Source organism: Monodon monoceros, unplaced genomic scaffold, assembly GCF_005190385.1.
Source record: "Monodon monoceros isolate NGI ecotype Baffin Bay Population unplaced genomic scaffold, NGI_Narwhal_1 Super_Scaffold_11, whole genome shotgun sequence".
NCBI classification, from domain to species: domain Eukaryota; kingdom Metazoa; phylum Chordata; class Mammalia; order Artiodactyla; family Monodontidae; genus Monodon; species Monodon monoceros.
The window spans coordinates 131,426,235-131,439,978 of NW_021703767.1; positions in this window are offsets into that span (position 1 = coordinate 131,426,235).

Here is a 13,744-nt window from a genome sequence, read left to right on the forward strand (position 1 = left end):
TCAAGCTGCTCAGAACAGGATCTCATTCATTACTTTGGAGGCCGCTCTGTGGCATGGACTCTTGCATATTGTAGCAAAACACCTTTTTGTTTATATTTTGTTTGTTTGTTATACCATTCTTCCAGAGCTGGATTTTCTTGGAAGCCAAGGAAAATTAAGTTTCAGGGCTCCTCACTTGCAGATGCCCCTTTTAAGGTCTTAAAATAGACTCTAGCAATGGTCTCATGGTTTGGTAACATTTGCAAAAGATATTTTAACTGCAGTTGATTATAGAGTACTCTTTTTGCTGACTTTTCCCCCTTCACACTTCTCCTATCATGTAGCACTGGAACGGCCAAGAGCAAAATTCTGGATCTGGCTTAAAGGAAGTTGAGATGGGGATATATTTAGATTTTATTTGTATTTAGTGATATATAAAGGTGATTTGTAGTCATGTCTGTGTATGGTTAGGTCAATGCTAGCTGTCCTGCTAGAGAAAGGACATCCAGGAATATTCCCACTACCTGCTGTACTAAATCACAAGGCCTAAAATCTTTATATAAATGTGTCCAGTGGTGCCCAGCACCTGAAGTGTATGGCTGGTAAAGGAGAAACGGCCAGAAGCTAGTCTATAGAACTTTTCTAGACTCTAATAAAAACCAAGTATAAATTTACTATGGTAGGAGTATCTGAATTATCTTTCAATTATCGCTTTAGAAAATATTAGAAAGTCATTTTCACATAAAGTGATGATTAAAGACTCTGAAGTCCAAAAATGTAGGAAGAAGACACCTTAGGATGCATCCCTGAATTAGTAAAAATGCTTTTTTTTTTTTAGATTTTGTGATATTTATTGTATTTGTCACCCAAATTTGTAATTTGTTGTGATTTCATTCCAAGTCTTCACTTTGTATCCAATTTAATATTTATAATTTTGTATTCTTTTTCTTAAAAGAAGTTTCCCCAAATTGAATAACCTTCAAACCTTTCAAAAATGTGGATCTCCACCTAAAAGGATTTAAGGTGTCTTTCCTGCACAGTAGTTATGGTGGTTTTATTTTTAAAACCCCCTTTCCTTAATTAATGAGAGAACACACCAAGGAAAAAGGGAGGAAAAGAAGGGAGGAGGCAAGGGAAAGAAGGCGAGAAAGGGACCCTACCTATGGGAGGTATCTCAGTATGAGGCAATGAATCAGGCTGTAGAGTCAGACAGGCAAACCTGGAGCTAAAATCTTACTGCCATCACGTATAAGCTATGTACCAAGTTACCTTACATCTTGAAACCTCAGTTTTCTCATCCATGAAGTGGAGATAATACCACCAATTTTGTAAGGTTATTATGAAGATTAACTGACAATGTATATAAAGGACATTGCCAAGTGCCTGGCACATACAAGACATTTAGTAAAAATTTTAAATTCCTTATTCTTGAATGTATAATCCAAGTTGTATTACTTGAAATAACCTTACTAATATGCTGCCTTTAGGATGAATAGGAAAGAGATAATTCCAGCATCTTTCCTGCTCTCTTCACAGCAAATTATGAGCAGCACAACATATGTGGGAAGTTCATTCCTTTTTCTGTTAAGACGTGAAACTATTTGTACGAGGTGAGAAAATATGTCATCTTCCATTCTGAACAAAAGTTAGCAAATAAAATGTTACAGACAAACTGTGTAAGAAATAGGATAGGATAGCAAATTCAGAAATCTGTATAAAAAGCTACGCCGTGGTTCACAAAAAAGGGTTTTACATTTGAGTTAAGGTAGTTAATTATTTCAAAGACAAAGGTTTTGGTGTTCATCCAGTTCATCCTGTGTTTCAAAGACATCTGAGCACAGTAGATTAGGAAAGTTTAGAAGCAGATAACAAGATTAGAGGTAGCTCAGAAGTTAACTCAGGGTCCAGGTGTCTCCCAGGCATGTCTAACAGTTCACAGCTGTGACAATACGGACAAGAAGCGGGGGATACCTTCAAAAGGGACCGTAATAAGCAGCTAGTTGTCAGCACTAAATGCAGGAAAAAAGAAAGTAAAAGAGGTTTTTTATATTAAGGAAAAAAAGTGATTAAGATGCCACTTAAATAACCTGAAATTTCTCCACTGAAAATAACCTGAATTTCATCAATGACTGCATAAGTATACTTAGTTATTTACCTTTATACTGGAGAGGGTTATAAAACCTATAAAACTATGGGTACAAGTAGTTCAGTTGTGGATCAGGTGCAGAAAAGCTAGTCATTGGTGCATAAGCTTTTCACCTGAGGTGTTTTCTGGATGTAGCTATATTTCCCTTCCTTGATGGAGGATTACATGCTACCTGAATCTCCAAAGACATTTGATTCTATCTTCTTTGGCCTTAGATTCTAGAGCAACATGCTCAGATTGTGGAGTATTTACCACTAACTGAATAAAACAAGTGAACTCTAGCTGCTGCATCTGTGCCCGCTCTTTTCCCTAAGGTGTCTGAATCGTCCATCTTTCTATTGCTCACTGCACCAGAATCTTGGGGCTGAAAGGGGTCTTGTGAGTCATCCAGTCTTCTCTTTCAAAATGCAGAAACTGTCATTACAACATCCCCTGAGGAGGGTCACATACCCTGCCCTCTGCAAAAGGTGGCCCATCTCTTTACCTCTCCTTTTTAGAAAGTCCATCCTTATTATTGTATCACAACCTGCCCCTGCAGTTCAGCCCATTAGTTATGGTTATTTCCTCTGGAACCTCCCAAATGCACCTCCATTTTTCTCTACAAATTAGCCCTGTGTGTCTTGTGAAACACACAAAAAACAAATGCATACACAAAAAAATCACCCCTTAAATTTCTTCCTCACAGAGCCTAACATTCAGGATTCCTTCAAACACCTCTGTCTCAGAATAGCATTCATTACCCCCTAGTCCCCTCACCACTGCCACCTACAGCACCTGGCCCCTGAGAGCTAACTCCACAAACTTGTTCTCAGTGCCTTCCATCCAACAGGTACTTTGCTTATCCTCCAGGACATTCTGGGAATCAAATAGTCCCACAAATAGGTGCACAATTGCTACTGGGATAAGTACAGCAACAGAGAGGCATAAGGTGCCTCCAAAGTACTACTGAGAGAGAGGACCAAGGTGGGAAAGTCAGAAAAGGCTGCCCTCAGGGACCTCATACTGAATTAAGATCAGAAGGAAGAGTAGGTATTAATGAGGGGAGAATAGAGAGGGGTCAGTGGGACAAAGGCCCTGACCAGGATGCGGCAGGGAAGCAGGGAGAGGAGAAGGGTACTGTATTTGGAGTGCAGAGAACAGAGGGAGGCCAGGCAAGTGTGCAGCAGGAGAGCACATCAGGCTGGACTGCACACTGCACAGCGCTCTGTGATGGGGAGCTCTGTCTTTATCCTAAAAACAAGTAGAAGCCAGTGAAAGATCAGAAGCATGGGTCTGGGGAGCTTCATGGTCAGGTTTGTCTCTAGAAGACCCCCACCCACCCCACACCGCCCCCCCACCAGCTGCAGTGTGAAGAACCCATTAGACAGGACAGCAGTGGCTGGAGAGAGACCAACGAGAAGGCTATCACAGTACTTCGGACAAGAAGGGAGATGGCCTATTGGGCTAGGGTGGCAAGAGGGAGAAGTAGACTGAATGATTGGAGGCATATTTGGGGATAAAATTGAAAGGATCTGCTGATAAATTAGACATTGACCGAGGGAGCAGAAAGTGCCAAAGACGACTTGAGCTCTCTGCCCGAGTAACAGAATGGACGGTGGTGCATTTTCTCAGATAGAGAAGAGGTTTGGGAGAGGGGATGAGTATGAAGAGTGGGTGCCATGAAAGCCATTCATCTTCACGAAAGCCACCAGTTACAATCCTTGGACATTTACAGGCTATGGAGTGCTGCAGAGTGAATGTTTGTGTCCCCCAAGTTCTTATGTTGAAATCCTAACCCCTGGTGTGATGGTATTAGGAGAGGGGCCTTTGGTAGGTGACAGGTCATGAGGACAGAGCCCTCATGAATGGCATTAGTGACCTTGTAAATGAGAAGCCGGAGAGCTCCCTCCTCCCCTTCTGCCACGTGAGGACACAGCCTAGAAGTCAGCATCTGAAACTGGGAAGTGGGTCTCACCAGGCATCAAATCTGCCGGCACCTTGATCTTGGGCTTTCAGCCTCCAGAACTGTGAGAAATAAATTTCTGTTGTTTTTAAGCCATCCAGTCTATGATATTTTGTTACAGCATCCCGAACAGACTCAGTCATGAAGAAAACTGTTGGAGACTTTTTTGGTAAATAAACAGCTTTTTTTTTTTTTTTTAATTTCTCCCTTCAGATAGAGGAGACTGTTGCATTTACCATGATAAAGTAGTTCAACTTTTGTATCATATTTAATAGTCACAAATATTAAGGTTCAGCTTTGTGTTACCACAGCAATTTAACTGTCAGTGTTACCTATATATAATCATGCAAATTCCTCCACAGAAATGGGGTAGAATCTCTGCCCTCTCCTAAATTATACAAGGATCATCATTTTCCTTCTGCTTCTAAAGAAATAAAGCTTTTTGTCTACCCAAGCACATGGGGCAAATGCCTCTAGCTTTCCCCTGAGATGTCATTTGAGCATTTCATGACTTTTTTCAGAGGCTTTTCAAAATGGATAACTTTGGTATACTCTCAAGATATAAACAACACACTTACTTTAAGGAGCTAAAAACTCAACATTTCTTAAACCAAGCTGTAGTAAAATTTCTATCATTTTACCTAGAGAGGAAAGCCTGCATCAGCAACCCAACACCCTATGCAGTATTCCAAATCTCAACATAGCTTTTTGGGTGTGTGTAAGGGAAGTCCTTAACTTTTATATTGTTATTCAGAGCAGGTATAAGAGCCAAAATGAAGAACTAAGTTTCTAAGGTTCAAATTAAATCCAAATACGTATTTAACAACCCAGCACTGAGGTTAGCATTCACTAAGAAACAAAGCAAGAAATAAAACTTCAGTGATCCTGTTTGAACTGGAAAACTCTTCTTAAGCCATTGAAGGGAAACTTCAGAACAGCCTCCAAAACAAAATCTGGTTCTAATCCTTAATTAAAGTATAGCTACTAAACATAACCCCTGAGCCCCAAAGACCACTCTCCTCATTTTAAACTATCAGGACAGGTCTTGAGCCAGAAATACCTACTATGACTGCAGTGCGTGGTTTTTGCCTCATATTATAAACACTTGAGTACAGCTCTTTCTACTAATTAATAAGACTGTAAGCATCACAGAGGGGTTACACTACACCTGATCCATTTTTACATCTTCATCACCTATAAAAATGCTCCACACACAATATATACGAAAAAATTTGCTTAATCATCAAAGGAATTTCACAAAACAAGATGACAAAGCAGAGCTCTGTTAGGGCAGTATTCAGTCCTGGCTAGGTCAACATTTGTGTCCATATTTATATACAAGGACATCAATAGTAACATGATTGCATTTTCAGATAAGAATATGGAGAGATAGTAAAAAAAATTATGTGTATTAATTTTGTTGGAAGATGACATTATACTAGTTCAAAGGTCTAATTCCAAAAATATATCTTTATATATAGCTATTGTACGTGCCCTCTGGCCCCCAAGACCACTCTCCTCCTTCTGAGCAGATTTACCATTAAATAGGCAAGACATGCCAGGTCAGGTCTTAGATCTTATTTCTTGTTCAGAAAGAAGTTTTCTATTCAAGAGAGAGCAAGGCACCAGATCATCCCAAGTTCTTGTCTATTAATTAGTCATCTTGTACTTTCTGATCCCTCATCTGTGGGACACATGGCAGAAGAGATTTAAGTTGATGAAGCCATAGCAGGGCAGTCTAAGCTCTGTTGCTGTCACTAGATTGTTAAGAGATCAAGCATGGCAAAATGGGTCCAGTTTAAAGCCAGGCAGATGGGAGTTCAAATTTGCCTTCAGTACTTTCTGGCTGGGTGGCCTTGGGCAAGGCCTCTTACAGTCTCAAAGTCTGCCTTCCCATACCTTTGTAATGAGGATCCATCCCATGGGAATGTAAGGATTAGAGACAGCCAGTGCAGGTCCTAAAACTATAGGCATTACTAACCTCCTTTCTAACTTTCCAACAAGCTTCCCAAGGTTAGCCATGATTGACTGACCTCATTTCTCTAATTCTGTGAGACGTTATGCTGCAGAGCTGTTAACTGGTTTCAGAAAGGAATTGAATATGTTATTTTTCTTATTTTGTCCATTAGTTTATATAGCAAGTTAAGATATCAGCACAATGCTCATAGCTGTTCCAGATCATCCCAAATGGTTGTCAACTGGGGAGGGGACCACCCATTCAGTCCAAGTCAGAGGATCCTGTTAAACTCTAATAGTCTTTGGTATGAATTTTGTAACGCTTAAAAAATAAACTTGGGCTTCCCTGGTGGCGCAGTGGTTGAGAGTCCGCCTGCCGATGCAGGGGACAGGGTTCGTGCCCCAGTCCGGGAAGATCCCACATGCCGCAGAGCGGCGGGGCCCGTGAGCCATGGCCGCTGAGCCTGCGCGTCCGGAGCCTGTGCTCTGCAACGGGAGAGGCCACAACGGTGAGAGGCCTGAGTACCGCCAAAAAAATAAAAATAAAAATAAACTGTACAAGCAATGTAGCGACATCTCTGAAAATTTATAATACTGAGAAAAGGGGGGGAAAATCACTTAATCCACATTCCACAGTTCCAGCCCCATCATTTTAGCCTCTTCCCCCTCCCTGTTACTCCCTCCCCCCCCCCCCATCATGAGGCCTGAAGGAGCCTGTGCCAGCGTGGCCAATCCAGAGCAAGCACCTGGGTCTCTGGCTTTCCACCTCAAAAGCAAGCACGCGCTAAGACTTGGAAACCAGGAGATCTCCTTGTAATCTCGACACCTTGACTAAATAAGAGATAATCTGGACCAGCCTAGCTCCCTTAGTGAGCACAGTCTGAATTTCCATCGCTTGTAAAATCATTAAAGCACTAAGAGCAGTTTCCCCTCAAACAGTAATAATAATTCTCATTTTCCAAATTATGCATCAACTTTTTGGGAAACCTGTCATTAGAGGATTTTCTGTCTGCCGACCTTTGCTTGCACATCTTGGAAGTGTTTTATTAAGTAGGGCATCTTGTTCAAATACAGGACACTGCTACTGTCTCCCATGCGGTTTTGCAGTTCTAGTTACAAGCATGATACACACGCAGTTTATGACTCTTTGGGTCTTCGATGTGGCTACACATTTGTCCTTTACCACTGCCATCCTTTTTCCTAAGTGAACCACCAGATTTAAGTGAATCAGATACTGCTACTTCTTCTTACAATTTGGTACAATTCAGAAAAGCAGTTTTTAGAAATGCTTTTTTCATAGATTGTAAGGGATAGAATGATATAAATCTCAAAACAATAAAATGAATGCATGGTTTTTAAAAAGAAGTGATCAAACATTTTAGCAGGTTTTTTAATATTTAAACTCCCACTTGCTAGTCTACTACTAGAAATTCTAACTTTTGATTGGCTAAAAAGACTAAAATCAGCAGTGCTCCATCCCCTAATTTCCACGAAAAAAGTGACTAATTACTTCTGAAAGATCTTCACGGCTCATTAGTGATCTGTTTAAGGCTATCATACTTACAGTCTACACAATGTTTTTTTGTTTGGCAAATCCTGGTGATATTAACATAGCCATAAATATATACAAAAAGACAAGTGTATTTCTAGGGCCTGCTATTATTCTTTGTCGAGATATTAATAGTTTAAAAATTTGTATTTGATGCCTGAGAAAATTTTCAAGGAATCCACACAATTTAACTCTGATAGTTTAGTCCAGCTATTCAGAGGAAAGGAAAGCAAGAGGTTGTTGTTTTGATTTTTTGTTTGTTTGTTTTTTTTTAAACTGAACTTGAGCTTAATCTCAGGATCCAAATGTTCCAAGTTCAAATAAATCCCCCACATGCCGGCTTGCTCCTTTGCCAAATCTGAACAGCTGAAAGCAAGTGCCGACTTGTGCCTACAAACAGGTAAACTAGCAGAAAATAAATCACCAAGTGACATAAAGGCAACACCCAGAATCCAACCCCCATTAACCTTAAAGGTAATGTAAACAAAATGGTACCTGTTCTTCGTCTTTTTGGTTTCTCAGCATCGATAAATATTTTCTAATTGCATGGAGGGGATATTTTTTGAAATAAGAGAATCTTGACTGAGGCAACAGATTATCCATGGTGAGGAAAGCACGAAGAGCCTTATTTGCCCCTCCCTGTCAGAAACCACATGAAATCTAGAAGCTGCACAATTCCTCAGATGCCTAGAGATTTGCTTGTAGCTTGACCACTTTGCTGCAAACAAAGCAGACCTTCTCCGCGCTGCTTCCTCTTTTGGGTAGAGTTCTTGGTGAAAGCAGACAGCCACGTCCCAACGCTGTCCTAAAAGCATCCAGAAATGCAATGCCCAGAGGGCAGCAGGAGCCAGGAAGAATCCAGGGGCTGGTCCGCCGAATGCAAATTGCTTAGTGGTAGTGGTGCGACTGTCCTATTTCTAGCAACAGCATTCTGTTGCAAGCTATGTTAATATTAGGTAGCTGGTGACTTTCCACACCCACAGACCCTCATGAGGTTTAATCTTAATTCTTCTGACAGCTTTTCTAGCTCTTAAAGAGGACATGACATGTGTTTCTTTCCTGTTTCCTTCCAGAATTCTTATCAGCATGAGCACACACAGACAACCCTCAGCAGCATCTCAGCTCTAAAGTGTTGAATCATTCAGCCTTGAGAAGCACTGTTTCAGGGGATTTCTAAAAAAAATTAACAAATTACTTCACTCTTCATTGTTACCAAGGAGTTCAATGTCAGCACTTAAAACGGTAGGTTTACACTGTCATGCATTATGCAACATGCCCAGTAACCAGATACTTTATGTCAATTGAACAATAGCTGCAAACAGATTCTGTTCTGAGTTAAAAGGCTTCTCTCCAAGAATCCTTATCGCAAAGTCACAGGCTGAATCCAGGAATATTAAATTTCCCCAGGCTTTATTCTGAGTTTAAGGAAGAAAAAAATGTTATACATGTACTTTCTAACTGCTATAAAAAGGATTCATGCTTTAAAAAACAGAACATGATAAGAGGTCTGTGGTCTTAGAGGACATGAAATCATAAAATTTGAAAGTTCAATATTTTCTTAATACTCCATAGAAGTCACAAGGTTTCTGAACAAAGTCCCCAAGTAGGCTTTGCTATTTTATTACCCTTTTTAACTTTGCAGTAGCTGGTTTATTTGATGAAACATTTGGCCACTTCTGTGAGGGGCTGTCATGTAGAGTCCAGGTGTACATCAGCCAAAAATCATGAGGCCCAGAGATTTGCTTTCAAGTGGAAAAGGAGAGCTGGTCTTTTCCCCTTCAGAGGTAGCACTGCAGACTTGGGTGTAGCGGACAAGCAGAGCTTGGGGAACCAATGTTGCAGCCTGCGCCATCCCCCGAACAGCTTCCCTGACACCCTGGCTGGGCCACTTGCCTTCAGGGAACACACTTGATCAGCTAGCATGGGCTGTGCTGTGAGTAGCCCAGGACATCTGTCAGACTGGCCTCAGCCCACTTGCAAGGTGATCTTCCAGCCTCATCAGGGCCAGGCTGGAAATTCCGAGAAGTCCTCTGCATAATGCTGCTGGGGCCGGCTCCTCAGAGGAGGCCCTGCCCTCCTGCCCCCTCTCCAGGCACACAGCCACATGCTGACTGACAGAGGCTCTGGCAGCCCTGCTCCTCCGTAGGCTGAGGACAGCCAGCTCTAATGAGGGTCCCAGAGAAGCACTGTGCTTTCAAGCCACCAGAATGCTAAGGGCACGTGTTGTGCCCTCCCTGCCAGCTCTGGCCTGGGAAAAGGGGTGGCCCTCAGGGCATTGGGAACAGGCAGAGATCCATTTATACACACGCTCCAGGAAGCCACAAGCTGCCCTTTTGATTCTCTTTTTGAAAATATCTAAAACTTCAGAGCCGCCTCTTATCATGGGCAGAGCCACACCCTCACAGCACGGCTGGTGATCAAAGCCTCTTCCCAGTAGAGCAGCACAAAGCAGACCTCATTTCAAGTCATTGTTTCACGGTCACCTTTTCCTGGGTTGAGGAGAGTGATGAAAAGAGATGACGAGGGAGGAAAAAAAAAACCTAAACCCAAAACTCTATCCTGACTAGCATAAAAAGCATAAAAAGAAAAACTGGTGAAACAAATGCAACTAAAATTCCCTTAGGGGTTTAGTTGGTAATAAATACAAATCGTGTCTAATATTTACTGGGCCTTTGGGCCAGGTGCTGTGCTAGATTCCTTACATGTATTATCTCATGTAATCCTATAGCACCCTCTGGGGCAACTGAGGCTCAGAGAGGGTAAACAACTTGCCAAGGTCACACAGCTACAAAGCAGAGAAGGGATTCCAACCAAACAGCCCTACCCCAGAGTCTCGGTTCCAGATCAGTACAATGCACAGCCTCTCAGCCATCATCCAGAAATGGATTCCTGAGGACCCCTCTAAGGATTAACCTGAAGAAGGAAAGGTGTGGATATGGCCTGTTAAAAGAAAATACAAATGTTGATGATGGGAATTTACAGACCAAGATGATTAGGTTAGAGGCCAGGTGCACCTTCACAAAAAATCATGCAACTTCCTCTCCTGGATTCTCTATAAATAAGGCTAATACTCATTATTTACCTCTTAAAGATTCCTTTATGAAATGATTCTAGTGATCTTGAAGAGTTTGTATCTGTAGACATAGGTTTTCTGCTTCCCAAATTTGGAAAACTGCTGTAATCTCAGTTTCTGTTTGATATAGGTTGCAGTGGTCCATTTATCTCAATATTGAACACAAATATGATGTGGGATTTTATACACCCGGTTTCTCAGGCGAGTGTCATCATCCCTTTGTTTTCACAGTGTGGCCACCTCTGCACCTCCACCTGGAGGGGCGCCGTGTTGATTGCCACTGTGACTCAGCTGCCTTGGCAAAAGGCAGTCGGCCAGAGTGCTGGTATCTGCAGTGTGTGTCTGCAAGGACAAGAAGAGCTCAGTGTAGCTGCCTCAGGCAATAAGAGGTTTATCCTGCCCCCTGCAAAGTACACAGTAAAGAGCAGAATGATGACCTGTTATTTGTACAGCTCCCTCCCACCCCTTGTCCTCTATTCAATAGAAAAATAACCAGCAGAAACCACAAACCCAGGAAAGCCACTGATGGAGGCTGCAGTCCCACTGGGAAAGAATATTCATGTGTTCCCTTTGATTTCTAAGAATTACCTGCTTTTTCACAAGTAGCTTAAAATACGGGGAATCTCAATCTCTTCACTTGAAGAGCAATATAAAGAGGCAAAACCAAAGCCAGAAAAAATAGTTACAAGGGGGTGAAGAGAGAGATTTTACAGTTTACTCTTTTGCAAATGTTGGAGAAGATGGGATGAAAATGTGGGTTTGTGAAGCCACCTAGCACCATGCGTTGCACACAGTAGGTATTTCATTAATGCATGCCAATGTATATTTATTAAAGGGGAAAGGCAAAGAGGAAAGAATGGGACCTAAGTATCAAATTTAGGATGAGAAAAAGGAAAGGAAAACAGAAAACTTGTCTCTAGGGTACCTTTAAGTTGGCCGAGTTTCTAAATTGCATCAGGACAAAAACTAAAACCCCATTAATCCCCTTCTCTTTTTCTTTCCCATCAGAGCTGAGAGTTTCCATCAAGAAAATGGTTCCATTCTCTGAGAATTAATCCAGCCCAGATATCAAGTGAAGGGCAGGCAATTAAGATGATGGAGAAGCAGCTAGCCCAGGAAACAGAAACCATTTTTCATTATGAATCTCACTGAGAAATCACTCTCTTCCCACTAGGTCTGTGGAAACTGGCCCAGCCTCCTGATCCCCCAAGGACAGTTTTAAATGAAATCAGGAGAGGAGAGGGAGACATTTACCGCTGATCATGCAGCACCAACATTCTGCTTTTTTGTGCCACTAAAGCACTTGTGCTAGTTCCTATGACATTTTCTCAGTGCCCCCACCATGTAGGGGGTAATTATATTTGCATATGGTGCATTTTTACTTTCCCAGAATGCATGTCCAACCCCCCCACCCATGTTCCTATTATAACCGCCGTTCAACCCTCATTGATGTTTCTAGCTGCTCTATGAGCTACACAACTTTTATGCCTTCTGCTTCCCAGTTTCAAGGATTGATTTCTCAGATTTAACAATAACTGGGAATTCCCTGGTGGTCCAGTGGTTAGGACTCAGCGCTTTCACCGCCGTGGCCCAGGTTTAATCCCTGGTCGGAGGAACTAAGATCCTGCACGCCACGCGCTCAGCCAAAAAACAAACAAAAAAACCCACCGATAACAGTACGCATGGGACACTTGTCCTCTGCATCTTTAGGACAAACTTGAACATGCCTCAGAATCACCTGGAGGGCATGTGAAAGGCCAGATTGCTGGCCCCTCCCTCAGAGTTTCTGAGACAGGAGGTATGGGGTAAGGAGCAAGAGTTTGCATCTGTAACAACTTGCCTGGTGAAGCTGATACTGCTGGTCTGGGGACCTCACCCTGAGAACCATTGGTTTGGGTGCTGTCAGGTAGGCATAGCTGCAGAGGGATTCTCAGGTGGTTTCAAGGACAAATACCCTGTTTGCTGAAGCACTTTGAGAGCGCCCATCAGATCCACATCTTACAATGCACTCCCCTGGTGGTGGTGGTTTTCCCTGGACCCATCTCTTTCCTTGTAGCCACTCTTCCACAAGGGAGCCCCTGCGCATGGCAAGTTCCAAATGGGCCTCCCACCAAGTTCTGTCTCCTCAGTCGTATCTTGACTTGATGTCGAGTTTCTCTTAAACTCTCTCTCAGCTCTTCTTACCAAGTCACGGGGGTCATTAACAGTATTCTCAGCTCAGAGATCAACTCTCTCTAAGCCCAGGGCCAGAAACCACAGCCAGCTCTACCCAACACTCCCTCCTTCCCTCTTCTGCCTCTGACACCTTGTTTCCTTACAGCTGGGGAAGGAGGAATCTCACTTGGATCAGGAGCCCATCCCACCAAGAACCTCCCAAATCTCAGTCTTCCTCAAACCCGCCCCAACTCTGTCTTCAGTGTAACTCTGTTTGGGGATGGATCCTCCCCTAACCCTGTCTCCTCTCATCCAGTCTTGAGTTTTCTCTCAGGATTTAACTGAAAACCATTCTTTTGTCAGAAACATAACACATCCCCAGCAAGCTTACTGTTCCTGGTGGGTTTGGGGCTGGGTCTCTGGAGCTGTGTCACCTTCTCCTCTGGACATGGTTTCCTTCTAGCCTCCCCTTGGCCACCATGCTTTGCTCCTTCTGAGAGGATGAGTACGAACCCAGGAGAAGAAGAAAGAGGAGAGCAGGGATGGGTCAACCCTGAGGAACTTTCAAATTGGTGGTTTTATACACAATTATAAGTTTATAATTGTGTATAAAACTAATAATGTGGTTTTAGAAATAAGGAAAATATACACTTTCCTTAAGTAAAATAGTTCTGCTAAGTAGGAGGCTGGAGGGATGGGTGGGTGGGGCAGGATAATGTGTTCCCCTCTAACGCCTGGTGGTTGGAAAATTAAGGATGTAACTGAAAGCAGATGTATGATTGAGGTAGGCCTCCATTGGCAGGTGATGGCCCTTGGGATAAAGGAGTCTAACCTCGCTTTCCCATTTCTCTGACTCCATTGCCTGGGAAAAAAACTAAGGGGCCAGAGAGCATGGTATCTCAGATGGTACTCAAATTTGTCTTGGGTTCTGGTGGGAAGGCCCAG